The following is a 25,739-nucleotide window of genomic DNA, read 5'->3' as shown; positions in this document are numbered from 1 at the left end:
TTTTAAAAGTTTCAATCCAAACAGCAAACTATCTGCTAATCCACGCAAATGATGTTGCCAGCTCACACACACTTCCAAATGCATCAAGGCCAGAAACACCTATAAAGAAAAAGTGCGGTGCTGCAAACACTTTTTATTTTAGAAACAAAAACTTGTCAGTTCCCATGAGAATGACGAACGAAGTGCGAATGATTATAATAATTGCTTGTAGAAAGAAATGATCCCTTCCCCATGTGGCTGTGTAACATAGTCCAAACCTATCTACAGAATGGCCAAGGGTCAGGTTTACAAGAAGATGGCGCACCGCAGTGCTCTGCCAGTTTTGACACGCAGGGATGCATCTCATTTACAAGAATACTGCGCACCCTTGCGTTCCTCCCTGCTCCGCCAGTAAATTAAGCAGCCTGCGCCAATGCAGGCATCCTTGCACCATAGTACAAGTGTGTCTGCCTTAACCCCTTCGCTGCCAGGCTTTTTCCCCCTCCTGTGCCAGGCCTTTTTTTGCCTATTTGGGGCAGTTTGCGCTTAGGCCCTCATAACTTTTTGTCCACATAAGCTAACCAAGCCAAATTTGCGTCCTTTTTTTCCAACATCCTAGGGATTCTAGAGGTACCCAGACTTTGTGGGTTCCCCTGAAGGAGGCCAAGAAATTGGCCAAAATACAGTGAAAATTTCGTTTTTTTCAAAAAAATTGGAAAAAGTGGCTGCAGAAGAAGGCTTGTGGTTTTTCCCGTGAAAATGGCATCAACAAAGGGTTTGCGGTGCTAAACTTAGCAGCTTCCCAGCTTTCAGGAACAGGCAGACTTGAATCAGAAAACCCAATTTTTCAACACAATTTTGGCATTTTACTGGGGCATACCCCATTTTTGCAATTTTTTGTGCTTTCAGCCTCCTTCCAGTCAGTGACAGAAATGGGCATGAAACCAATGCTGGATCCCAGAAACCTAAACATTTCTGAAAAGTAGACAAAATTCTGAATTCAGCAAGGGTCATTTGTGTGGATCCTACAAGGGTTTCCTACAGAAAATAACAGCTGAAAAAGAAAAATATTGAAATTGAGGTGAAAAAACCATCAATTTTTCTCTACGTTTTACTCTGTAACTTTTCCCTGCAATGTCAGATTATCGAAAGCAATATACCGTTACGTCTGCTGGACTCCTCTGGTTGCGGGGATATATAGGGCTTGTAGGTTCATCAAGAATCTGAGGAACCCAGAGCCAATAAAGAGCTGCACCATGCAGTGCGTTTTCATTCTATACCGGGTATACAGCAATTCATTTGCTGAAATATAAAGAGTAAAAAATTGCTATCAAGAAAGCCTTTGTGTTTCCAAAAAAGGCACAAGATAAGGTGTTGAGGAGCAGTGGTTATTTGCACATTTCTGAATTCCGGGGTGACCATACTAGCATGTGAATTACAGGGCATTTCTCAAATAGATGTCTTTTTTACACACTCTCCTATATTTGGAAGGAAAAAATGTAGAGAAAGACAAGGGGCAATAGTACTTGTTTTGCTAATCTATGTTCCCCCAAGTCTCCCGATAAAAATGATACCTCACTTCTGTGGGTAGGCCTAGCGCCCGCGACAGGAAACGCCCCAAAGCGCAACGTGGACACATCTAAATTTTTGAAAGAAAAAAGAGGTGTTTTTTGCAAAGTGCCTACCTGTAGATTTTGGCCTCTAGCTCAGCCGGCACCTAGGGAAACCTACCAAACCTGTGCATTTCTGAAAACTAGAGACCTAGGGGAATCCAAGATGGGGTGACTTGCGGGGCTCGGACCAGGTTCTGTTACCCAGAATCCTTTGCAAACCTCAAAATTTGGCTAAAAAAACACATGTTCCTCACATTTCTGTGGCGGAAAGTTCTGGAATCTGAGAGGAGCCACAAATTTCCTTCCACCCAGCGTTCCCCCAAGTCTCCCGATAAAAATGATACCTCACTTGTGTGGGTAGGCCTGGCGCCAGCTACAGGAAACGCCCCAAAGCGCAACGTGGACACATCTAAATTTTTGAAAGAAAACAGAGGTGTTTTTTGCGAAGTGCCTACCTGTAGATTTTGGCCTCTAGCTCAACTGGCACCTAGGGAAACCTACCAAACCTGTGCATTTCTGAAAACTAGAGACCTAGGGGAATCCAAGATGGGGTGACTTGCGGGGCTCGGACCAGGTTCTGTTACCCAGAATCCTTTGCAAACCTCAAAATGTGGCTAAAAAAACACATGTTCCTCACATTTCTGTGGCAGAAAGTTCTGGAATCTGAGAGGAGCCACAAATTTCTTCTATCCAGCGTTCCCCCAAGTCTCCCGATAAAAATGATACCTCACTTGTGTGGGTAGGCCTAGCACCCGCGACAGGAAGCGCCCCAAAGCGCAACGTGGACACATCCAAATTTTTGAAAGAAAACAGAGGTGTTTTTTGCGAAGTGCCTACCTGTAGATTTATGGCCTCTAGCTCAGCCGGCACCTAGGGAAACCTACCAAACCTGTGCATTTCTGAAAACTAGAGACCTAGGGGAATCCAAGATGGGGTGACTTGCGGGGCTCGGACCAGGTTCTGTTACCCAGAATCCTTTGCAAACCTCAAAATGTGGCTAAAAAAACACATGTTCCTCACATTTCTGTGGCAGAAAGTTCTGGAATCTGAGAGGAGCCACAAATTTCCTTCCACCCAGCGTTCCCCCAAGTCTCCCGATAAAAATTATACCTCACTTGTGTGGGTAGGCCTAGCGCCTGCGACAGGAAACACCCCAAAGCGCAACGTGGACACATCCAAATTTTTTAAAGAAAACAGAGGTGTTTTTTGCAAATGCCTACCTGTAGATTTTGGCCTCTAGCTTAGCCGGCACCTAGGGAAACCTACCAAACCTATGCATTTCTGAAAACTAGAGACCTAGGGGAATTCAAGGAGGGTTGACTTGCGGGGCTCGGACCAGGTTCTGTTACCCAGAATCCTTTGCGAACCTCAAAATTTGGCTAAAAAAAACACACGTTCCTCACATTTCTGTGGCAGAAAGTTCTGGAATATGAGAGGAGCCACAAATTTCCTTCCACCCAGCGTTCCCCCAAGTCTCCCGATAAAAATGATACCTCACTTGTGTGGGTAGGCCTAGCGCCCGCGACAGGAAACGCCCCAAAGCGCAACGTGGACACATCCAAATTTTTGAAAGAAAACAGAGGTGTTTTTTGCGAAGGGCCTACCTGTAGATTTTGGCCTCTAGCTCAGCCGGCACCTAGGGAAACCTACCAAACCTGTGCCTTTCTGAAAACTAGAGACCTAGGGGAATCCAAGGAGGGTTGACTTGCGGGGCTCGGACCAGGTTCTGTTACCCAGAATCCTTTGCAAACCTCAAAATTTGGCTAAAAAAACACATGTTCCTCACATTTCTGTGGCAGAAAGTTCTGGAATCTGAGAGGAGCCACAAATTTCCTTCCACCCAGCGTTCCCCCAAGTCTCCCGATAAAAATGATACCTCACTTGTGCGGGTAGGCCTAGCGCCCGCGACAGGAAACGCCCCAAAGCGCAACGTGGACACATCCCATTTTTTGAAAGAAAACAGTGCCTACCTGTGGATTTTGGCTTGTAGCTCAGCCGGCACCTAGGAAAACCTACCAACCCTGTGCATTTTTGAAAACTAAAGACCTTGGGGAATCCAAGATGGGGTGACTTGTGGGCCTCGGACCAGGTTCTGTTACCCAGAATCCTTTGCAAACCTCAAAATTTGGGTAAAAAAGCACCCTTTCCTCTCATTTCGGTGACAGAAAGTTCTGGAATCTGAGAGGAGCTACAAATTTCCTTCTACCCAGCATTCCCCCAAGTCTCCCGATAAAAGGGCCCATCACTTACATACGCCCACATGCCTGATACAAGAATCACACCAGCTGATGGGAGTGTGGACTGCCGTTTGGCTGGCACCGCCAGCCAAGCTCCACTCCACGCACACCGCCAGCCAAGCGCCACCCCATGCACACCGCCAGCCAAGCGCCACCCCACGCACACCGCCAGCCAAGCGCCACCCCAAGCACACCGCCAGCCAAGCGCCACCCCACGCACACCGCCAGCCAAGCGCCACCTAAAGCACACCGCCAGCCAAGCGCCACCCCACGCACACCGCCAGCCAAGCGCTACCCCAAGCACATAGCCAGCCAGGCGCCACCCCAAGCACACCGCCAGCCAAGCGCCACCCCACGCACACCGCCAGCTAAGCACTACCCCACGCACACCGCCAGCCAAGCGCCACCCCAAGCACACCGCCAGCCAAGCGCCACCCCACGCACACCGCCAGCCAAGCGCCCCCCCACGCACACCGCCAGCCAAGCGCCACCTCAAGCACACAGCCAGCCAAGCGCCATCCCACGCACACACCGCCAGCCAAGCGCCACCCCACTCACACCGCTAGCCAAGCGCCACCCAAAGCACACCGCCAGCAATCGCCACCCCACCCACACCGCCAGCCAAGCACCACCCCACGCACACCGCCAGCCAAGCGCCACCCCACGCACACCGCCAGCCAAGCGTCACCCCAAGCACACAGCCAGCCAAGCACCACCCCAAGCACACCGCCAGCCAAGCGCCACCCCAAGCACACGGCCAGCCAAGCGCCACCCCACGCACACCGCCAGCCAAGCGCCACCCCACGCACACCGCAATCACTTTTTTTATTTATAAACAACAAAGAAACCACTAATTATAAAATAAGCACAAAACTACAAACACAAAAGCTCTAACTAAATACACGACAGAGATGCCAACCGTGAAACATATGAAAATATAAAACAGACAGCTTACGCTCACGGTATTTCCCAAAAGTTTTTCCTTGTGTGGTAACTTCTAAAACAGCTGGGCACACACAGCCCAGGCTTTAATGGGCATTCAGGGCAGTACATCCGGCTCTCCCTCCGGATTGATCTCCGGGCACATACTCTACATTTCTTTGTGGGCATGTCTTTTTTGGGAGTGGGAGGAATGTGATCTGGAAAGTGCCGATCTTTCAATCTAGCCACATCCTCCACCACTCCTACTCTAGGAACCCTTGCCGGTTACACCACAATAAGGCTTTCTATCACCGACTCCTGAAATTTAACAAATGTCATCCTTGACTCAGGTGAACAATCCTTGTATACAATAAAGGCATTAAAAGTTGCCAAATGAAATAAATGTAGGGCCAACTTTTTATACCACACATAAGACTTACGAAGAGCAGTGTAAGGTTCCAACCTCTGATCTACTCTATCAACACCACCCATGTGCCTATTGTAGTCCAAAATGCACGCAGGTTTGCGCACTTCCGCAACCTGACCCCAAACAGCCACAGGGGAAGTACTCTCATCATGGATGGTCGATAGCATGTACACATCCCTCCTGTCTGAAAATTTCAGAGCTAGCAGCTCATTATTCCGCAAGGCACTGCACTGTCCCCTCTCAAGTTTTTTACAGACAAGCTCCCTTGGATAGCCTTTCCGGTTAGAACGGATTGTGCCACAAGCAACAGTGTCCACCCTAAACAACTCCTTGAACAACTGCACTCCAGTGTAGAAATTATCTACGTACAAATGGTGACCTTTGTTAAACAGCCGTCTAGCAAGTTCCCACACAATTTTTTCGCTAACTCCAAAAGTGGGCGGACAACCAGGAGGGTCAATACTGGAATCCCTACCAGTGTAGACTCGGAAATTATACACATATCCTGTACTGCTTTCTGACAGCAGATACAATTTAATCCCATACTGTGCCCTCTTACTAGGAATGTACTGCTTAAAAACTAAACACCCCTTGAAAAGGACCAAAGACTCGTCCACACTTATCTCTTTGCCTGGAACATAGACCTCTGAAAACCGATCCACAAAATGATCAAGGACAGGCCTAATCTTAAAAAGGCGGTCACAATCAGGGTGATCTTGTGGCAAGGCTAAAGCATTGTCTACAAAATGCAGCATACGAAGAAGAAGCAAATACCGATTACGTGTCATAGTTGCAGGAAATATAGCAGTTGCCATCAAGGGACTAGTAGACCAATAAGAAGCCAGTGACGGCTTCCTGATCAACCCCATCAAAAAAGACAAACCTAAAAACCTTTTCATCTCTTCCAGATATGTGGGAACCCAATGAGTACCTCTAGACTGAGGCTTAAGTCTGGCAGCGTTGTCCCGCAAATATTGCTCTGCATACACATTTGTCTGCTCCACAATCTCTTCCAAAAATACATCGTCCATAAACAAGTGAAAGAAATGGACAGGCAAAAAGTTTTCCGTATTAACTCTACACCCTGGGAGACCAGTAAATGCAGGTAACTGTGGCTGCTCCATGTTTGGGGCAATCCAGGTGTCAGGTCTTCTAATGGGAAACCCTTCAGCCCCAGGCTGCTGCACTCTTGGCACATCAATTTCCTCCTCTAACACAGGCCCTTCATCTGCACTGAGAGTAGCTTCCTCATCAGAAGAATACTCTCGGACAGAAAACTCACTTCCAGAATCTCCTGCTTCCTCCTCTGCCTCAGATGCAGAGTCAGTGTCGTAATCATGGTCTGAAGACGACTCAAAGAGCATGTGAACAACCTGCTGAGCGGTCACTTTGCGGCTAGCCATGATCCTAACAACAAATGGATTGCCAACAACAACTAGCACTAAAATAAGTAATAAACAAAGTGTAGCTTTATCACAAAGAGTTATGTACTACAAAAAACTATACCACTCAGTTGCCTGAAATAGCTACTCACCAAGCAACTACTCTGCACAGACACAGCAATCACCAATGATATCCCACTAAAAAGAAACAAGCAAATTAGACATATGACAACACAAACATCACTGTGCTCAAATCTAAGGACAATGTCAAACACACAATACTGCATTTAGTACACCACCAACAAACATGTCATTCATGCATGTCAACAATACTCCTTTGGAGTAAATTGCTTTCACTTACCTAAAACATGCAACTATGCAAACCGCAGGACAACTACTGCCAAAACCGCAAAGATCCACAGCAAAGGATCAAAAGCGTTGAACTAGAAGAAAAAGAAGAAATAAATTGTTATAATCACAAATACAAATACTTTGCCAGTTGACAAACACCCCACCACCAAGACACCACCAAGAACTTAGAAGTTGTCCCTGGTACCTAAGTGGATCCTGCCCCCCTCGGGGGTAGATGGGCGTAAAAAAATTGGCCAATCTGCCCCCAAGGAATATAAAAAAAAATTGCCCAAGGGTTCGCCCCCAAAAATACACACAAATAATAAAATCCCTGGTGTCTAGTGGTTTTCGCTCCCCCCTGGGGGGAAAAATCGGCGGATCTGCCCTCGGGGGGTGGGGGGGGCGAAATACTGAAAAAATTGCCCCCCAGGGGGGCGACCCTTGCCCAAGGGGTCGCCCCCAAAATAAACCTAACAGAAAAAATCCCTGGGGTCTAGTTGAGATTCCTGCTCCACGATCGCGGGCCCTGCCCGCAATCGTTGAGCAGGAATCTTGTGAAAACAGGCACAGGGGGAAAGGAAAAACCCTTTCCTTTCCCCCGTGTCTGTTTTCACCATCCCCCACCCCCCAAAAACGGAAAGGACTTACCTTTTCGGTCCTTTCCTCTTCGCGCGCTGGAAGCAAATGGCTTCCAGCGCGCCTGGCAACACTAGATGACGTCAGGGCGCTGTGCGCGCGCTGACGTCATCGGATTGCCGTGGGGGGGAGCAGGGGTGGAAGGGGAAGGTCTTCCCCTTCCATCCTCGCCTTGGGAGTGGAGGGAGGTGCATGGGGGGGCGCGCTAGACGTCCAAGGCATCTTGTCCAAGGCATAGAAGCGGTTAAGGAGTGTGATTGTTTATGTTCAGGAAGGTGTCCCTTCTGCTAGTGCAGGTGTTTTAATAAATATTATTAATGAGTATTCATGTATTTTGAATAATGGATTTGCCTAAAAATATAATGTAGAAAAATAATGCACACATTTGAAAATGTGATTACGATGAGTGGCCGTCAATGTTCACAAAGTGTACTTATTAATATTCTAATACTGTGAAATGCTGAATATGTGTTTGACTAATATAGTAATATGTCACATTAAAGGTTATGCATTATGTCTTAGCCTTATTAGTTGTAGGCCTTAACTTAGCAAAGGTCTTGGCCTACTTGCCAGGCCTCGTGTCAAAGCTGTATTTCTTAAAGTTTAATAAATGACTGTCCTAGAGAGTTAAACTGTGATTTTCCATTTGCATTTTTTAAATGTGCTCATAGCTGAGAAGTTTTCTCATGAGAACCGACTTCTAGAAGATGCTAACATTTTGTGTGTAATGTGTGTGATACTGACTTTCCCAGGAAGAGAACAATGGAGATACTGACTGGAGTAGAAGCTGCGACAATATTGTTACCTGATGAGTCGGATGATGAGGACATTGCAGGACAACCAATCAACGACATGTGAATGGAGTAATAGTATAATTCATATATTTGGAATTTTAGTTTTATTGGACAAAGTGTGAACATACAATCCCTTGACCAATAGGGATTTGGGAAATAGTTTTACTGGTTTTGATTTAACGAGTCTGCATTGAGGGAAGACAGGTTCTTTGTCCATTTTCTTGCTGGTCGAAAGGTCAATATTTCTTGTGCGTCTTGACAAGAGACGCGCTTAACTTTATTGCTTAAAGACTTTGCGTTTTCTGAACTTTGATGCTGAATCCTGATGCCTTGTTGATCAACTGGTGTCCTGGGGACGAAGACTGACTCTGCTTGCTGATCCACAATGAGGGTAGGTATTATGAATTAGACTGTTGATTATTATGCATAGTTGCTTTTTTCTTTCTAGGTACCAACTGCACTGTTTTGATAGAGCCATAGTTAGATGTTTTCCAAATTTGTGTAACTAAATTGTTTTGCATGAAGCCCAACATGCTGATGCTAATCGGATGTTAGTTAAGGATCCTCACTAATGAAAATGTGCCAATAGGGAATAATGCTTGATGAATTTCTCTGCTGAACTCTGTAGTGAATCCTAGTTTGTTTTAATCGGATAACAGGAGTTAGCTTAGCCTCTGGCTTGTAGACACGTGCCCCCGTCACCTACTGACTTTTAACCTACTTAGCTTGCTCTGTCTTAGCCCATTTAATTATTTATTTCTTCTAAGATGGCTGCCTTGTTTATAGCTAGGCCACTTGTTATGAGTTACATTATCAGTGTCACCGCGCCAAGGTGTCAAGATCAAGCACCAAAGACAAACAAACAGTAGATGTTCACACTTAGGGATTTTCCCTCTCTACACGTTCGAGGGATTGTTGATATTAATTGCCGTCCCAAGCATGCCTGTTATCTATTGTTTTGGAATACACCTATGCCAGGGGACCTTGTAGATCTGTAAAAATACATCACACTTTAGGCAGATAATTAGAGGGATTTCGACCAGAGGGCATCGCCACCATCGCTGATACCGATGCTGCAATCGTCTTGACGCTGACCCAGTCTTCGTGTCCCTACGGAGTCAGAGATAGAGACCCCATTCCAAGGTAACGAGGGTTGGGGGCTCCTCTCATGGACACAGCTTTGGCAGATTAGGTTTAGCAAACCCAGCTCTCCTTTAGTTAGGAGGTTAGGCCTATTCCCATGAGGGTAATAGGGCATATTCCATCTTATATATCTTTTTCATGTATTGCAAAATGGTGGGGGTCTTCATAACAATAACTCTCTTCCTCACAAAACTGTTACTTGCTATATTCATTATCCTAATCATTGCAGTCCATGCAACTTATCGCAAATTGCAGTTATGTTAAATAAAAAGCTATTATAACTTTACTGCATCTGTGTCATTGCCTGTGTGTGTATGAGACATAATATATCTGTGAGAAAAGGGTAATCTCCGTTTAACCAGGACATACCCTGAGATATCTTACTTTGAGTCCATGCGTAAGCGACTGCCATAAATCACCTTTTACTGTTGTGTTTCTGGTGAGGTACTGCTAGTAAGCCGGTAAGGTTGGGACAACAGTTGCGACTTGTGGTAGGAAAGACTCAGTCGCCTACAAACAAAAGTACTGTTATCCTTAAATCAGCAGTCTTGTTCAGAGCAAGAGTCCAAACTACGACATGGCGCCACCAACGATGGTGTTTAGGCACTAATTTACGGATACCCTGACTATCACTGTCTCACAGACAACAGGTACCCTAAGTACCATTATACGGAGACGTCCGTGGTCTTTGGGAGAATCCTCCTCAGCTGAACAGGTAACACCTGATTAAGCTGTAGGTTGTTCAAGCTCGAACTCATAAAAAGGAATAAGACTTCCTCTATTTGGTGTTCTGTTTCTCTAAACAACTAAGGCTAATACCATAGACATTCCTGCAAATGCTAGACATGTACTTACACAACATTTATTAGCGCATGGCCTTACGGAAGAGGGCGGGGATGTTACTCTGATAATAGAGGCAACTGAAGCATACCAAACAGAAACATTTTACTGTTGGGTCACCTTTCCTGAGGTTGACCAACGAACGCATACATTTCACACATATGAAGTTGCGAACGTACCTGTACGGTACGAAGCATACCAGTATCATGAAATATCGCTCACATATCAAGAGCATCAGAACTGGTTTGAAGGCGCCCTACCACATGTACTACGAAGAGTGAGGTTAGGTCCCTTAAGTAATGAGGGACCTACCTGGCCTATGTTCGCCACATATACACCTCACCCAGGCATACAGAATATGCCGATAGCAGATTTACGAGTTTTACATAATGAATTAGTGGCATTATATAGAAGATTGGTTCAGTTCGTAATGCGAACATTGAACACAACACCAGCGCGTCCAGCACCGCCAGTAGCTGGGGGTTATCAATTGGCAACTGGGATTAATCAACAAACAGTGCATACTATTATGGGTAAAGTGCTCACGGAGCGGGAAAAAATACCGTTCTGGATAGCCCAGAAAACTAATCAGCTGGAAGCTGTGTTTCCCCATACGGGACCACAGGAAAAACATAGATTTCTCACTATGTGCTTGCCCTTCGGGATGGTTCCCTCGGTGGATGAGTGTGCCACATGGGGTACAGTCTTCACTGCCGTTTACACTACCACACATGGTACCCCGACACTTGTCAATTTACCGGAAGTGTTAAAACAAATACAAAATGAACATGGGGCTGCACCAGCCCTGGATCTGGGGATGAAATTGATGCGTAACTTTGACGCCGTCTCCTCGATATTACTGAGTAATATTAAAGGGGAAGCGGTGGCACTGGCAATACGCCAGCGTCTCCGGGAAACTCCAAATGTGGAACAAGAGAGACAGCTACTGAAAATAATTTCCGATACCTATAATAGTATAGGACGGGATAGTTTGGGAGCCAAACCTAAACAATTGGAGTTACAAAGTACCGCCCATAAGGAGGGTACAAAGCAGGCACAAGAGGGCTCTAAGAAGGCTGGGACAAACAAAAAGATTTAAAAGAAAGAAGAAATAAGAGAGCTGATTCTCCACATTCGGAGTACTCCGAAAGGAGGTATAATCTCAGAAATAGGGAGCACATTAGACCTCCAGACAGATATACTGATTCACGTCCCTCTGGTTCCTTTCAGGACGCACCGGATAAACGTAGCAAGAGAGGGGTCCGTCAAGATTGACGTCTGGAATACGTGAAAGAAAAGAAAGACTCACCACAGTCTACCATTAAAAAAGAAGAAAAGACTCCTCAGCAAAAGCCACAGTTTAAAAAGAAGAAGTTGGCAGCACTGACAGTTATAAATGCCAGTAGTCTACAGAATGCTGTTGAGGAACATGACGTGGGCAGTGACTCTGTTGGACAGCGCAGCAGAGGTCACGATTTGTCGCCAGAGTCTGAAAGATCATCTGGATGTGACAGCAACTAGCGATTACATCGCGGTTGAGACAGCAGATGGCCGCGTTCTTCCCCCAATAGAGTTTATGATTTGACAATTCAGACAGAGGGAGACGTGAAACGCACTATTAGTGTAATATTTTGGGATGAACTTACTAGTGATATCCTATTGGCCGAGAGAGACTGGCCACCTGAACACGTCCGCAAGCTCCCGCATGGGGAAGATGTCATTTTGCCTTCTTTCTCCGATCTTGTTCCAGAAGCAGCCAAAGAAGCCTATGCTGCTGAATGGGCTTTAGAACAGGCACCTGCACTATACCGTAATCATGTAGGTTGGGACAAGGAGTCTCCTTATCATATTATTCCCGTTAGGTCTACACCCCAACCGCAGCCACAATACCCTGTTAAACATGAAGCGAAAGCTCCAGTGAAGGAGATACTATCACAACTTGAGTACCAGGGAGTAATAGAGCCCTGTACATCTGCGATGAATAACCTATTATTCCCCGTTTCAAAGCCAGATCATTCATATAGAATAGTGGTTGATTATAGACGCTTAAATAGTCATACACGCACTTATGCTATCCAAAATTCACACAGCACAGCACTGATAAACAATATAGTGCGTAAAAAATATAAAACTACATTGGATATATCGAATGGATTTTTCTGCCAGAATTTAGCACATGAAAGTAGGGACCTAAGTGCATTTTCATTCGGCTCTCAGAACGCTTTTGTCGTTTACCTCAAGGCTATAAGAATAGCCCAGGCCTGTTTTCAGCCCGTGTAACATCAATTTTGCACAAGCTTGATTCCGATGCATTGTCCTATGTGGATGATATCTATCTCACTGACGATGCCCTCGACATTCATCTTGCGAGGGTCGATCAGATAATTTTGGGATTTGCAGACCTCGGTTATAAATTTAATTTTAAGAAAAGCAAGATAGCCTTTCTTAGTGTATTGTTCCTGGGATATGAGCTATCAAACGAGGGGAAGAGCCTGGCCCCGCACTTCCTAGAAAAGTGTGCGCAACTACAGCCTCCGAACACACTTAAGAAATTACAGTCATTACTGGGTTTCTTCATATTTGGCAGAACATACATTCCAGATTATGCAGAACTCATCAAGCCACTTTATGACTTGATTCAGCCCAATTTTTCTAGCAGACGATGGACGATTGAACACACACACATCCTTAGAGACATGCAACGGGACATGCTAGAAGCGAAACACTTACACACACGTGACAATAAAACAAATTTGGTCATCAGAATAATTGCTGGTGCCCTTGGATGACACAGTGCCGATAGCATATAAATCACATTTATATTCAAATGCTGAAAAATGTTTTGCACCTACAGGAAAGATTCTGACAGCAGTTCAGATGGCTGTCATAAAGGAGAGGCCACTTGCCCAGGGGAAACGCATTGTTGTTGTCTCCCCGGTGCCGGCCTTAGAGGCTGTCACTAAAGCGAGCGTTCCGAACGCTAAGGCATTACATCCACGCTGGATTCAATGGGCAACTTCTCTGACCGCCACTGATGTCGATTATTTATTCGATCCAAGACTTCAGACACAAGAATTTCTCCAGTATGAACAGGAGTACCCCGCTCCTCTAAATATTTTGCCCCTAGAAAGTTATAATACAATAATTTATACTGACGGATCGGCACAACCGGCTGTAGGTACTAAACATCAATACTCGGCAGCTTGCGCAGCCGTGTGCGGAGTGATGGAAGATGGAATTTTCCACCCTCACAATACCTACACGCAGACCTTAGGGGACTGCACAGCCCAGTTGGCTGAGGTTAAAGCTCTTGTTCTAGCGCTCGAACATGCAGAGGCCGGAGGCCAGACTTTGATAGTCTGTGATTCACATTACTGCGTCCAGTCATACAATGAATACCTCAATCATTGGAAACTGAACAGGTTTAGGGATTCTAAAGGGAACACCATGAAACACAAAATATTGTGGGGAAGGGTTGCTGATCTTAAGGATAAGCTACCATGTGTCCATGTAGTTCATACATTGGGACACCAACGTGTAGGAATACACATTGCCGGTAATACATTGGCTGATGAAGTGGCCAAAGCATCAGTAGCTACGGCTTCTGTGGCTGCAGTGACTCGTTCTCGGACGAGGTTAGATAATGAAATACTGATTGCCGTTAAAGCTTCGGCTGCAGGCAAGACCCTTCCGAAAGGTCACCCTACAAACTATACTTACCATATCAGTGCACAGAATGTTGCTTATACAACAATTCCTGGGGTTGGGGATCGAGTGATCCCCAATGAAGACCAGAGAATAGAGCTGATTACAGCCGCACATGAGGGTGTCGCTTCTGCACATGCTGGTATACAGGCCACAATAACAATTCTACAGCAACGATACTGGTGGCCTGGTCTATGCAGACGAAATAAACAGTATGTCCTTTGCTGTGACATTTGCCAGCAGATTAAGGGCTCTAATATCAAACGCCCTCCGCAGACATCCCTCTTAGTGTCAGACAAGCCACTTCAATGTGTGTACCTAGACCATTGTGGTCCCTTACAGCCTGATGGTGCATACAAATACATCTTAGTGGCTGTGGATTCCGGTTCTAGATTCCTGTGAGTATGGCCACAGCAGTCGGCTTACGCTCGGACTGTTATAAAAGAGTTGCTGATCTTTATCGGTACATATACCGTTGCAGCATTCCATTCGGACCAGGGCCCTGCATTTGCCTCTAAAGCATTCAGGGGCACCATGGGGACGATGAGTGTTGAACTCCATTACTCCTCACCATACTATCCCGAGGGAAATTCGGTCGTGGAGAGGCGGAATCGTGATCTAAAGCAGTCCTTAACAGCTCGAGTATTAGGTTCAGGCCGCAGTTGGTTACACCACCTATATGAGGTCCAGAGAGCACTGAATAATCTGCCAAGACGGTCCTTGGGGGGAAAGTCTCCATATGAGGTTCTCTTTGGGATACCTATGTATGTCCCAGATCTTGATGCCCCTGGTATGGTGGCGGCAGAAACACCATTTGACATAAAAGAACGTCTCACTGTTTTACAGGAGCTTCAACAATTTTGTGATGATAAATCATCTGCAAGTGCTGCCACCTTAGGAATAAGGGAGTTGGCAAAAACTTCGACTGGCTGGATTCCTAACGTTGGGGATCTGGTTCGTGAGAAGATCGCTGTGAAAAAGGAGTTCGGTCCATCATACAGAGCACCTGTACCAGTCTTGGGAATAAAAGGCACCAGGACTGTCATTCTACCACCACTGTCTGGTTCTAAATCGAACAGATTAATCTCCATTGATGACATCAAATTACACCATGTGGCCGATTCTTCACAGTAGACCAGGAGGTCCCTTGGGTGGTTCCTGATCTCCTCTCACTACCCAACAGGACATCCATCTACATAGTAGGATGAACATCACTGCTACTGACTATGCAGCCATGTCAACTGCTGTTCCAGACACTTCCTCGACCATGGGGAGGGCGGAAAATGAACTTTTGTTGGTTCCACTCACATCTTCGGTTACCACCCGCTTCAAGATTTGGCTGTATTTTACACAAACACTTCCACGACTAATGATGTTGTCTATCAAGAACCTCCACGAGCGGTGGATCAGAATTCAGCGGGTCCTGTGTTTGCAGAGACTTCCTCTGGCTATTTCATTGACATTGATGATTTTTCTTCGGATTCATCCTCAACTGTGTCTGACAAACTTACAAAAAGTAGTAAGCTGTATCGATGGCTTAAAAAGAACTATTTGATCTACCCATGGAACTATCTATGGTTCTGTTTGACATTTATTGCATTATTTTTATGGATTGGTTTTGTGACTGTTTTCTTTTTGCTGATTAATGGTCACTATATTCCTGATCGCTCCTCTGTGGGGCCTGTTGATGAAATTTTAACACCACATCATTCCTCACATAAGGTCCGCCGAGATTTGTCTACTGTAAATATTACAACTATACTAATTACTGATGGGATTACGTGGGACAAAGTTCCATTAGATATATACGGACCTACAGAGATTATTCAGATACCATACATGTTCAAAATTTCAATGTCTGATGTTATTACACCTAATGTTGTCTCTGATGTTTGGGATGTCCAAACAGTTGATTCCATACTAGATGAAATGAAGGACTATTCCGCTTTTGGAAGTGATGATGTATATGATTATACAATGAATTATGGGGAAATGTTCTGCTATGACAATTGGGGACATCACTACCTACACCGTGCCACTAGATATAGGCCTCTCTTGAACTACACAAAGTGGGAACACTGTTCGACACCACAGGAGGGGAGTCCAAAGTATTACAGCGATAAATTTACATACTTTTCCGGGGATGATACTAGAAAAGCAGAGTCGTATTATTTTAAAATACCTCCGGCACAAATTAGAAAACTTTTGCTAACAGATACAAAACTGATTTATTCAGATCCCTTCGTTTCCCGGCTCTCGATTGAGGGTTACAAATATTGGAAGAGCACTATTGACTTGAAAAGTGTATGGGGAACACAAGATTGGCAGATACAGGGTAGGGAGGCTTTGTTTCGAGCATGCCTGATTCCTGTGCAAATGATTTTTTTAAATGACACTATTGAGCAGACGTCCTGTCTGGGGTTAGCAAAAATTAAAGACGTAAACACGCCCAGCATCCCTACTCCGACAAAATTAGAGATTGGCAACACTTTCTTAATGTCTCAGAAGACAGGCTAGATGCAATGGTTAAGGCTGGTACCTATAATTCTTCACTTTCCAGTCCCGGCGGCTGGTTGGTATGGCCCACCGACACTAATGCGTGTCAAAGGCGTTTCTTGAACTCTTCAGGGTTTTTTTCAATTAACAGGCCTGACCCTCGCTATCTATCAGGTCAACATACAGGTATAATTACAACATACAGTGTGGGTAAGCTGTGCCAGCAATGGGTGAAGACAAACATGTTAACAGCGGTTAAGAAACACCTGAACACTCTTACTGACAGTATAGACTTACAGGATTTTCTGTTAGGTCCTAGAAAACAGCGCTCGAAACGGTTTTTGTATGCTTTGTACAATGAAATTTTGAAACTTTCGCAGATTGAGGCTGCTGCACGTTTGAGGCAACTGGATAGGGAAAATTTGGAAAAAACATTGGCTGTTGTCGACAATGGCATAAACACGCTGTCCAAAAGGATTTATTCACTGTCAAATATAGTGTTGTCTGCTATTGATATCACTCAGACAGACTTGTCCCGGTTATATCATGGGCAAACACAGCTACGTTCCATCATGCAGCTTGGTTGGACATTGCAGACACTGAAAAGTGACCACATTCCATGGAGGTACATTAATGGGAGTGAATTATTCACTGCTTTTAATTTTCCCAGGGAACAAGAGACAATGGCTAAAAGGGAGGCTAGTTTCACCCTGGTTCAAGTAGAGAAATTAGATAAGTTGCCCTTCACGGTAATAGAGAGTCCTTCAACTATTTTGCTCTTGCACGGCATTATTAATTTACCGATTTCAACCTTTCGTTTCTCGAGCTGCCTGAAACATCTTGCAGTATGACGATATGAGCAGCCAGGAGATACCTTTATTAAGGAAGAGTGGGAGTTGCCCTTTGACTATAGATGTCTGAACGGTGAACAAGAGGTCTTTCTTAGCGGAAGTGAATGTGAGACTGCTGTTCATCATTCTATGATATGCAAACAGGTGTCTCTTCACGGTCTTTGCAATGCGGGGGTCGCAAATTTGGCCCGTTTTCTGAAGGGTTCTCCCGTCCCCTTGATTCGTCCAGTATTTCATGTACTTTCCAATGGCAGTTATGTGGTACTGAACGATCAAAGCTGTTGCGGCATGCGACCTGGAATTGCCTACGCAATCTCAGTCACGAAGGTCGTTAAGTGTTGTGGACATGTTTTGTTTCCCCCCACACAAGAGATACAGGTATCTGACATGTGGCCCCACATAGATACTATTAATGTGAACTATGACAAGTTGAGTAGACTAAAGGCGCTATTGTTTCGGAAACAGGTCGCCTTGACATCCGCAAAAGAGACGTGTACTCTCCAGATTGCGAGATCATCAGCCGAGATACAATCCCTTTTAAATACCGATTTCCCCAAACACTTTGGAGAGCTGGTATCCAGAATATTTAATGCTTCAAGCACCACTGGGATTGTTCATTTCTTTAAGGCTGTCGGGTCTGGTTTTGTGTCCATCTTCCAGACTGTCTTCGGAGTCATCCCATCAGCCATCCATTCTCTCTTTTCCAGTGTGTTTGGTGGCTTTCCAATTATGTTGGCTTTGATTGGCGGACTACTACTGCTATTTCTTCTGATTTGCGGTGGTTGTTTCTTTCCAGCAACACAGAGCAATGGAGCCGCTCCCTCCAACTCCACTGTGCCGTGAGCGCATGGTTCGGATCTTCGGTGCACCTTTGCTGGTGGAACTGGAGCTTGACTGGTCGTTGTCATTTCGGCCTCTTCTCTGGTGTGTACAACCAGTCTTCCGCTGCATATAGTGTCTCTTTGAACATCTGCCTATGGTCTGTCTTGCTGTTGCACCGACATCTCCTGTGGACCACGAACTGCTGATGTCCCCGATGAGGGTTCATACACGGTCACGCCCCTTGAGACTGAGGTTGCTCCGCGAGGCCACCTATGAGCCTTCCGTTATGAGATCTACCATGGATGAGGACACTGCAGCAAGTATCGATGCACCAGGAAATACGGCTCACTTCTGCTCTGTGGATCCGTTTGTCCGCCCAGCACTAGACTTAACTTCGGACGATGTGGACTTTTTTTGAGGTCCTTGACTGGTGACTTCGATGACATTCTTCAAGATCATACGTATAACACATAATTTGATGGATTGACTTGCCATTCCCGATTCCAAATTATGCAATTAAATAGACGTTTGCTGTTGCACGCTTTACTTGTCATAGTTGAAATTAACATCTCTGTATGTATTTTTAGACAGGTTTGTTTTAACACATGCGAATGCTTTTTTTTGCCTTGTTTTAGCATTTAGCTTTTAGTTCAGGAGCAGTTTTTTTTAGCTTTTTGGGTTCCTGTACCTTCATCATACCTGTTACGGCAATGGGGAGAGTGTAGTGAATCCTAGTTCGTTTTAATGGGATAACAGGAGTTAGCTTAGCCTCTGGCTTGTAGACTCGTGCCCCCGTCACCTAGTGAGTTATAACCTACTTAGCTTGCTCTGTCTTAGCCCATTTAATTATTTATTTCTTCTAAGATGGCTGCCTTGTTTATAGTTAGGCCACTTGTTATGAGTTACATTATCAGTGTCACCGCGCCAAGGCGTCAAGATCAAGCAACAAAGACAAACAAACAGTAGATGTTCACACTTAGGGATTTTCCCTCTCTATACTTTCGAGGGATTGTTGATATTAATTGCCGTCCCAAGCATGCCTGTTATCTATTGTTTTGGAATACACCTACGTCAGGGGACCTTGTAGATCTGTATAAATACATCACAATTTAGACAGATAATCAGAGGGATTCCGACCAGAGGGTATCGCCACCATCGCTGATACCGATGCTGCATTCGTCTTGACACTCACCCAGTCTTCGTGTCCCTACGGAGTCTGAGATAGAGACCTCATTCCAAGGTAACAAGGGTTGGGGGCTCCTCTCATGGACACGGCTTTGGCAGATTAGGTTTAGCAAACCCAGCTCTCCTTTAGTTAGGAGGTCAGGCCTATTCACATGAGGGTAATAGGGCATATTTCATCTTATATATCTTTTTCATGTATTGCAAAATGGTGGGGGTTTTCATAACAATGACTCTCTTCTTCACAATACTGTTACTTGCTATATTCATTATCCTAATCATTGCAGTCCATGCAACTTATCGCAAATTGCAGTTATGTTAAATAAAAAGCTATTATAACTTTACTGCATCTGTGTCATTGCCTGTGTGTATGAGACATAATATATCTGTGAGAAAAGGGTAATCTCCGTTTAACCACGACATACCCTGAGATATCTTACTTTGAGTCCATGCATAAGCGACTGCCATAAATCACCTTTTACTGTTGTGTTTCTGGTGAGGTACTGCTAGTAAGCTGGTAAGGTTGGGACAACAGTTGCGACTTGTGGTAGGAAAGACTCAGTCGTCTACAAACAAAAGTACTGTTATCCTTAAACCAGCAGTCTTGCTCAGAGCAAGAGTCCAAACTACGACAACTCAAATGTATGTAATAACTCTGATGCAGATGACTTTGTTATTAATTTGCACCATAACCTTAGAATGTGTTGTAGTCCAAGCTTTGATTAGATTACATTTCTTCCGCTGCTTTGGACAGCCAGTATTTTTTCTGTATGTTTTTGTTTTGATATTGAGATTAATCTACACGTCCTTAGCATTGCTAATATAGGGAAATAAATAATCTAACTTTCACTAAAAGATGTGGTTATTCATGACTGAAAGGTCATGGTCCGTGACAATTACTGACTCTATTGATTATTAGTGTTATGGATTATTGCTGATTATTGATATTGTGTATTGGTTATTGATTACTGATTTGCATGTACTGGAGTTATGGTAAGAACATCTTAATTGCGAGTCAAAAGGTTCATCAACCTATTTGCGTCCCCTTGTAAGTTTACTTATTAAGGTCAGACGCGCTAACACTTCCTTCACATAAAAAATCATTCATGGCATTTTGCTTCTTCTATGTGTGCTGCAGAATGCAGCATAGAAAAAGCAAAAAACGAAGAGGAATGAAAGTATTCCTTATCGTTGTGCCATGCTAACGCCACCCCTGGGGTAGTGTTAGATTTTTGCACTACCTCAGATTTACGATTTCTTGTAAATCTAGGGCAGCGTAAAAGCAATGGGTGTTGCGGTGGATCACCCAATGCAACACCCATTGCATGCCTTTCTGATGCAGAAATCTGCATTGGAGAGGCCCATATTTAAAAGGAGGTGTTAAGCCACAAAAAGTGGCATTAGGCCTCCTTGTAAATATGGAGAAGTGGTTAGCGCCATTGGAGCATCGCAAAAAATGAGGCTCCGGTGGCGCTAGGGCCGTGTAATTCTGCCCGCAAGTGCCTCTGTTTTCTATAGGTCAGTCGAGCGTAGCACCAAGAGCACATTTTGCTGCCCGATTCCGAAGCTGAGACAAATTGAACTTATTTACAAAATATTTTTTGCCCCCATGGTAACTCCGAAGAGAAAATGCGGGCATATGCAGCAAAAATACAACTACTTTGGCTGCTACAACCATTGTTGAGCTTTATGGCACAGCAGCTGTACTATTTTGAAACATTTGCAAAGAACTCCCTAAGGCTGTGTCCGTTCGCCCTGGAGGAGGAGCCCGCCCTGCCCGCTGAGCCTGAGCCTAGTGTGGACTGCCGACATGGACGTAGAGCAGCTCGACACCCCCTCCAGCTGGGAAGTTCTGGGGAAGTAGCTGGGGGAGTCGTGAGGGCCCCCAGAGTGCCCCTGGAGTCTGGGGGGCTGAGGAGAAGGAGCTAGGCGGTTTAGCCACCCTGTTCTTCCCTCTGCCGGAGGCCACCAAAAAGTTGCTGGAGGCTGCTGGTGTTGGCGAGCCAGTGTACTTCGAGTACTCAGAGTGCTGGGGGGCCCGCTGTGCCAAATCCTCCTTCTGCCTCCCCTCCTGAGCAAGGTATAGGCAGCTGATGACTGCATGGACTACATGAGGACTGTGAGAGGTTTGAGGATTGTGGTGGATTGCTGTGGGCACCGGAGTCCACTGGAGTTCACTGAAGTTATTGACTGCCTCTGGATAGCAGCCATCTGTAGGAATTCTGTGAACCTTGCGCAGTGGGCAGAAAAAAATGCAACCGAGTTTGGGGGAAGTGGCATCCAAAATATTGAATCCATAATGAGGTCTAGCAAAGCTATAAAGGTCCTTGCAACCTCCCTAAGACCGTGCTTCCCAACCTTTTTTAATTCTGTGGACCCTCACTTTATCATTCCAGGAATCCGGGTCCCCGCTGAATCATTATTAAAATCTGGGTGCCCCCTCATGGAGTCATTACTGGAAGCCAGGGACCCAGGCCTAAACATTGTCGAACATGTGAACCGCAAAACAATACTTAAAAAATACAGAAACAGGCATTCCTTCAAACAGATAAATAAATTATAACACATTTTATTTAATTTGTGAACAAATCCAATAAAAAAATACAAAAATTAAATTGGAAGATTGGAGCTTTTCTAAATTCAATTGAAGCCACACATCATCATACTATAGTCTGTCTGATGCACTGCACTGCTCCCAAAAATCAATCTGAGGATACTCATTTAATTTTTAGACTCCAATCTCAAATTCCTTGACAATCACAGTACATTTTAAAAGATTCAATTATATATTTAGCCACTTTTTTTATATACACTTTATCTGTTATTATTAGTTAGTTTTCTAAGCAGTCACGGACCTTCTGAGGAGGCTTCACAGTCCCCCAGGGGTCTGCGGGTTCTACAAGTGTAGCATACTTCACCCCTGCATGGATGCACCCCCATATACACGGACAGTTGTCCTGCTAGACCACAGGTCATTGGCTTCAGACCACAAGATTACATTTAAATGTCTGATCTACAAGTCTTAAGAGTGAACTCGCAGCATAACTGTTGAGCCTTGAAAAAGCAGTAAGCGTCATAGCCCACATGATACATATCGTTTTTGGCACCTATAAATAAGCATAGAGTTTAGCAATATGGACAAGCAAAATGTTCTCTGTTTCTTAACAGGTTTCCTGTCCAGACTGAATTCCATAATCATAGTGCAGAATGGCTAGCTCTGGGGCTTTAACCTTCATATGCATGGCTAGTCAATAAATTATCCAACGCAGGCTTGAAAACGTATTTGACATCAGCTTTGTTCTTTTTTTAAATGCATGTTAGCTTACCATCTGTGGCAATTTTTCAACTACAGTACTGCGTGACAAAAACTCTAAGGCAGTACTTTGGCTTCTTTGTCACAAGTGGTTTTATGTGATCAAGAGACTTGCTGTTATGGTCGAGAAGAGTGTTCTGTTGCAGCTATTCTAAAGAGTAGACAGATCAAGATCTGTTTATTTAATGGTATGATGTGACAACAGTGGGTAATACTTTTGTTTCCACCAATGTAACGTCATACAGGGAAGCGCTCAGTACCCCTGTGTCCACCTGCCCGCTTCATTCTGTGGATACTCAAAAGAGGAATCAAAATGGTGGTTGTTGGTCACTCTCACCTGCCTGTCTACCCCTTTCTTAGTTCTCCACAGACCCAAAGGAGGTGGGAGGATGGAGGAGGCACTCTGCCAGTACCAACCAACACATTCCCCTCCCACCATGGGTCTCTGTAGGTCTGCGCTAAAAAAGAATTGAAATTTACTCTGACATGGCTTTCACCTAGCCAATCAGCACAACACCAGAGGCGTGCTCCACGTAGATCAGAAAGAGCAGCAATAATGGAGAGGTGTGGAGATGGTGGAGCGCAACAGAAGATTAGGTATTTGTTTTTTAACTTTTGGTGTGGTGGGAGAGGGATTCAAAAGAGCGTGGTGGAGTGGGTGGCAGAAGACCAGGTATTATGTGTTAATACTTGAGGGCAGGGTGGGGGGATCGGAAAGGGTGGTGTGAGTGGGTGGCATCTCACAAAGTATTTTTTTTTTAATGTTGGTGAGTGGAGGGTAATTGCAGAAGGTGGTGGTAGATGACAGAAAGCTAGGTACCTTTTGTTTTACATTTGGGAGAGGAAAGCATAGGACATGTAAAATATGGCTGCCCCATTACTCTTCTGCCCATTCCTAGCATATGTAAGCAGTGGCAGATGAATTCTGATGGCCATACTTAATATGATATTATAAATGGACAGAAAGAGAGTAAGAGGGATGTTGTTTTACCTTGGGTTTCTCAGTGACATCAAAGACAACTCAAGCTTCTCTTTCGTTTATGTGATGTCATCTAGAAACCATCAGTAAAAACCTTCCCCGTTATTTCCGGTTATCTATCTTTAATTCTATATGGTATGTGTGGGTGCCACGCCAATCCGTTCCTTGACAGGGTTTTCAAAATGCTGTTATTCATTGCAATTGTATCAGAGCAGTGAAAGACAAAGCTTGTCCTGGAGTTGGAACCTACCCCCTTCTGTCCATGTGTATTTCTACATTTAAAACACCACAATTTGAACTGCCTCTTCGTGGTAGTGAATCTGTACAGAACTCTTGTTTCAAATTAAGTGGGGATGAAGAAATAAAAACAAAGGTTTATTTTTCACCAAAACATCGCTGTTATTCACAGTTACCTTTATTTAATTCTGTATTTTACACCTTATATCTTAGTTTCCTTGACAATAGTGATCACATTTTGCTGTTATTGTTTGAGTTAGGTTTCATGGTGTAGAAGGTTGGCTCGGTATATACTATCTCAAAGTGAGAGATATTGTGCACAGAGTCAAAGGGTTCCCCTTAGAGTTTGATAGTGGCAATAATAGATACTACTAATGCTCTATTTTGTGGTAGTGTGGTCGAGCAGTAGGATTATCAGAGGGTAGTGTTAAGCATTTGTTGTACACAAACAGGCAATAAATGAGAACACACACACAAAGACTTAACTCCAGGCCAATAGGTTTTTATATAGAAAAATATTATGTTCTTAATTTATTTTAGAACCACAAGATTCAGAATTCAAGTAAGTACATAAATTGTAAGGTAGTTGGCATAGGTAAATATGGAACTTTGAATTAAAACAATAATGTACACAGTTTTGGCAAAAATGGCAATACGCTATTTTAAAAGTGGGCACTGCAAAAATCAACAGTTCCTGGGGGAGGTAAGTATTGGTTAGTTTTTCAGGTAAGTAAAGCACTTACAAGTTCATTCTCCGGGGCATAGGCAGCCCACCGTTGGGGGTTCAAGGCAACCACAAACACCCAGCACCAGCAACACAGGGTCGGCCGGTCAGGTGGAGAGGGCCCAAATAACATAGGCATCTATGGAGACAGTGGGTGCTCCGGTTCCAGTCTGCTGGCAGGTAAGTACCTGCACCCTCAGGGAACAGACTGTGGAGGTTTAGTAGAGCACTGAGGGGGTCCCAAGTAGGCACATAAAACACACCCTCAGTGTCACAGGGGGGGCCGGGTGCAGTGGGCAAACTAGGCATCGGGTTTGTGATTGAAATCAATGGAGAGACCCGGGGGTCACTCTGGCGATGCAGGCAGGGCACAGGGGGGCTTCTCGGGCCGGCCACCAACTGGGCAAGAATAAGTGCTGCCTGATGGTCACTCCTGCACTGGTAGTTGGTTTCTCTCGGGCCTGGGGGCTGCGGGGCAGTCCTTCTTCCAGGTGTCCCGTTCTTTGTTACCGGGCAGTCGCAGTCAAGTGGAGCCTCGGGATTCTCTCTGCAGGCGTCGCTGTGAAGGTGCAGGGAGGTCGTCTCATGGAGTAAACGTTGTGGGAGTCAACTGGGGGTCCTCTCTGCAGTATTGGTTCTTCTGGACACGAGCGGGGGTGTCAGGTGCAGAGTGTTGGGGACTCACGCTTCCGGAGTGAAGCGGGAGTCCCTTTAAAGATGGTTTCTTTGTTGCTGTTTTGAACAGAGCAGCTGTCTACAGGAGTTTCTTGGTCCTTTGGTTCCAGGGCCGTCCTCTGAGTCCTCAGAGGTCGCTGGTCCCACTGGATGCATTGCTCTGCAGGTTCTTTGAGTCTGGAGACAGGCCGGTAGGGCTGGGGCCAAGTCAGTTGTCGTCTCCATTGTCTCTGTGGGGCTTTCAGGGCGGCAGTCCTTCTTGTTGTTGTAGGTCATCAGGAATCTGGTTTCCTGGGTTCAGGGTTGCACCTTAATGCTCAATTTAGGGGTGTGTTTAGGTCTGGGGGGGCAGTACCCAATGGCTACTGTCGTTGAAGGTGGCTACACCCTCTTTGTGCCTCCTTTCTGTTGGGAGGGGGGCACATCCCTAAT

This window comes from Pleurodeles waltl, chromosome 2_2, assembly GCF_031143425.1.
Source record: "Pleurodeles waltl isolate 20211129_DDA chromosome 2_2, aPleWal1.hap1.20221129, whole genome shotgun sequence".
Taxonomy (NCBI): Eukaryota; Metazoa; Chordata; class Amphibia; order Caudata; family Salamandridae; genus Pleurodeles; species Pleurodeles waltl.
This window is presented reverse-complemented; position numbering follows the sequence as displayed.